The following is a 4,431-nucleotide window of genomic DNA, read 5'->3' on the forward strand; positions in this document are numbered from 1 at the left end:
GCTCCAGCTCCTCCGGGGCGCCCGACCCTGAGTAGTCCCAGGGCGCCGTCCCCGCGCTGGGGCTCCAGGGCTCGGTGGGGCGCATGGCCGGCGAGGCCCGGGCGGACGCGGCGTCGAGAGGAAGGGTGGCTCTTCACGGCCGGTGCCCAGCACCTCCCTTCCTGTCACCGCCCGCCCCCCAGGCCGAGGCGACTGGGTGGGCAGGAAGGGGGGGGGGAGGAGGAGGGTAGGAGGGGAGGGGCGAGGGGCGAGGGTAGGAGGGGAGGGGCGAGGGGCAGGCTCCTGGGGCGGAGACGGTGGCCGACGATTTGGGGCGGGGAGGGGCGGGGGGCTTCCCAGCTGTGTCCTTGGAGGAAAAGTCCCCAGGGCTGGGACACCGCCCTGCCTGCCTTGGGAGCCTGGCCTGTCCCTCTCCAGAAGTCTCCGGTTTCTTTGTTCATGAGCCAAGAACGGCAACCGTCTCAGGGGTCTGGTGGCCGGTTGAAAAGGTGCCTAGAGCCCAGGCGGCCCTCATCCCCACTTGGCCCCTGCCCCCCGCTGCTGTCTGTCTCTGCGAGGAGACAGGACCAGGGGTGAGGGTTTTATCTGGGGAGGGGCCTCCCGCCGCGGTTCCCCTGCCTTCTGGGAAAGAGGGGTTCTGCATCTGTGCACAGCGGGCGTGCTGCGGGGAGCCTGCCCCTGGGGGGCCCGCCTACTATCAGGGACCGGCCACCAGGCCCTCAAATGGTGTTAGCTCCCTGAGATGCTGGGCCGCGTGCCTTAGCCCAAAGAGTGGCTTTTCTGAGCAACTCAGGTTCTCAGGGAGCCACAAGGGAGGGTTTGACCCTGGAGAGGGAGGGTCAGACTGTCCAGATGAAAGGAGCAGAGCCTGGAATCCAAATCCCAGCTCTAACTCACCTCCCTGCATCGGCAAAACCTACCTGTTAAACCAGACACAGATGTAAGTTCAGTACGAAAGATGACACGAGACGGTGCCTGACTCAGCAGCAGATTAGTTGTCCTAAATCAGGAGTCAGGAGCTTAGAAGGAGGGCGAGGTCCCTCGTGGACTGAGAGAGGTGGGGAAGGATACACGGGGAAGAGTGGGTGTGAAGCCCGGCGTGAAGCCCGGCCTTGAAGGAGGCGGTGGGGCCAGGGAGGGGGTGGGGAAGGGTGCGCAGGGATGCTGGACGACTCCAGTTAGGTCCCAACTCTTCTTAGCAGACTTCCTCCCATGAGCTGCTGTGTAGCAACTGATGTGACAGTGTGTGTGTCCCCCCAGAGCCCCCGCCCCATCGTCACCAGGAATGAATGAACTGTTGGGCCATCTGGCGTTAAAAATTTGAGGTGGATTATTTATCCATTTTATAGCATACCGTCCCGTGACAGCGAGCTCCTCCGTGTGCAAGGCCCTGTTTGGGCGTCGCAGAGATGCCGTTCTTGACCTTGGAGGGTCACTGATTAGGAGGCAAGGGAGACAGATCCGTGCGCAGGACGTGCAGTGGCCAGCGTGCTAGAGGTCAGATGGCCTGGAGCTCAGACGAGGAGCAGCTGCCTCTGATGGGAAGAGTAGGTCAGAAATCTTTCCCGGCACCTGAGGTCAGTTCCGGAAAGGAGCTGAAAGGGGAATTCTTCGAGCAGCAGAGCCCAGGTGGGAGGAGGGTGGCAGGAGGGGACGCAGGAGAGGCAGGAGGGGACTTGGATGTCACCAGTAGGAGCCACTGGACGTGTTGAGGAGGGCACTCCCCCCATCTGCTTTGCACAGGTCAGTGCAGAACTGTGGACTGGACGGGGAGAAGCTCCAGCCGGGGGACCCCACCGTGGGCTGTTGTCATTGTTTGTGTTGGGGAGAGGGAGGGTCGCACGTAGGGAACTGGAGGAGGGGACAGAAAGGAGAGGATCCGTTCAAGAGAATTGTGGCATCGAGGACCTCAGCGCAGAGGAGTCGGCTGGGCCTGGACGGCCAGTGGGGAGCGCCACGGGCACTGCCCGTCCACTGAGGTCGGGGCCACAGAGAGGCTTGTGTGTGCATTCCGTTTCATGTTGATCCGAGGCGGGGTGATGGAATAATTCTTGATCCACAGCAGGCACTTCTGAGAGTGAAAGAAGCATTATCACCATCAACCTGGGCCATCAACCTGGCCCGTTCTGCGCAAACTGGGACATGAGGTCACCCTAGCTGCGGCCCCTCTGGTCCGTGGGGATCCCCAGGGGTGGCAAGGCCTAAGGAGGAGTGGGCGTGCGTGTCCACGCCGTGCCGGTCGGGAATTTCTCTCCTGGGCCAGTTACAAGACGGGAAAGGCAGGCAGGAGAAGAGGCCGGGGAATGGATGGCTCTGGCCCAGCCCTCCACGGCACCCCAGCCCCCAAGCCTGGGTTTCTCCTGCAGACCCACACACGGCGTGGACACCTGAGGGGCCACGGGAAACGGGGGAGCAGTTTTCCTGATGTTTGATCACGTGGTTGCTGGCGAGGGACGCTCTCGTCCTGGGGCGGGGGCCCGGGGGCCACAGCCTCCTTCCCCAGAAGGCCAGCCAAGGTGGTGCTGCCTCGCCGGAGCCCGGGACAGTCAGGGGCAGGCCCAGAGCAGCCCAGGAGCCTCTCAGCCTGGGGCATGGAAGGGGCGTGATTCTGAAAGCTCGAGATGAATGGCCAGAAACCTCCAGGTGAAAGAGAATAGGGCAAAGGGGACCAAGAGGGCCATGGAGGCAGGGGGTGGGGCGGAGGCAGTGGGTTGTTTATTAAAAACACAGAGATTCTTGTTTCCTGGGCTGTGGCCTTGTGGTCCCGAGCACATGGCAGATTCTCTCTGCCAGGGCCTGGGCGTTGGGCCTTTCCGCATGCCTCTTGGTGGCGGGAAGCAGCTCGGGCCAGAGCTGGGGGCGCCGCTCTGGGCCTGGCTGCCACGTGTCCAGCCTGGCTTCAGTGACTCAGGCCAACTCCATGACACCGGTCTCTCCTCCCCCCGCCGCAGGGTTAGAACCAGTCCATTAACGGAAACTCATCGCGGTCAGCTGAGACTCCAGGCCACTGCTGATGGGTGTCAACACAGCAGAGAGGAAACGGCCCTCCCTCTCTCCATCCCACCCGGGGCCTTCCTACGCCAACGGGCCCTCCTCCCTCTGGACGGCTGGAGCCCGGGGGCCCTGGTCACCTGGGTCAGCCTCCCCCTGCCCGTGGGATCATCAGCTCCTGGGGTGAGGAAGGCTCGCCGTCACCGCGGCTGGTACAAGCCTGAGATCAGAGGACATACTTAGTAAGTAAATATCCAATGCTTTGAACTAGACGGCTTCCAGGAGTATTTTTGTTTTATTTCTGGCCCTTTATGGGCTGTATAGTTAAGCTCTTACCACTTTCCCCCTCAATGTTAATTTTTCTGTACAAACAATCATCTTAACTCTTTCGGAAAAATTTTGAAAAGCATCTCGCCTTTTTCATCATAAAAACCACAGTCACATCGCAGAACGTGGAATAAGAAAAGGCGTCCCAGCCCTCGTGAAGCATGACATGGTGGTGAATTTCTTTCCTACCAGTGAAAGACATTTTCAAAAGTGGAGAATTCGTCTGTAATCCCATTATTCTTGGGTTTTCTATTTTGTCAACATTCCATTTCAGATGTTCTCCACGTACATATATTTTACGCAACTGTTTCAGAGGCATGTATGTAATCAGAATGTGCCCTGTTCTATAGTCTGCTTTTCTCAATTCATGCAAATTCACGTTTTTCTATGTTGCTGAATTTTCTAATCCCTTAATTTTGGACATTTAGGTTGTCTGCAGTAATTTTTGCTGTTATAGAGATGTGTAATGAATAACTGCACTTACCGCTTTTTTCTTCTTTCACACTGTTTTCGGGGTGTAAATGCCCTCGTGAAGGGCAAAGGCTAGGAGCATTTTCTTGGCTTGATACAAATGCTTGCTTGCAGTGATCAGTAATCATCTGGCACTGTAGGAGGGTACGGGTTCAGTGCAATCTTGTTAGAGATATTCATCAGTAAGATATATTTTTCCACTTTAATAGGTAATGAGGCCAAATGGTATCTCATTTGCATCTACATTTCTTTGAAAACAAGAAGACTGAAAATCTTTCTAGATGTAATTCCTCTTATGTGAACTGCCTAATTACGTCTTTCAGACATATATCTATTATAATCCTTTGTATTTCTTATTAATGTGTATGAACTATTTATTTAGGATAAACCATTGTCCCATTTGGTTCAAATATTTTTCCAGACCTTTTTCATAGCGATTTTAAGTTTTTTGTTTTACATTTCCATAGTCATTTATTGCTTTTAGCAGTTTCAGCTTTAGAATGAATGTTATTTTCTCTTTGATGATCTAAAAACATTCAATTCTATTCTTGTTAAAATTTTGTATCTTTTTTTTTTTTTTTTTTTGTGCGGTACGCAGGCCTCTCACTGTTGTGGCCTCTCCCGTTGCGGGGCTCAGGCTCC

This window comes from Physeter macrocephalus, chromosome 4 (genome assembly GCF_002837175.3).
Source record: "Physeter macrocephalus isolate SW-GA chromosome 4, ASM283717v5, whole genome shotgun sequence".
Lineage (NCBI taxonomy): Eukaryota > Metazoa > Chordata > Mammalia > Artiodactyla > Physeteridae > Physeter > Physeter macrocephalus.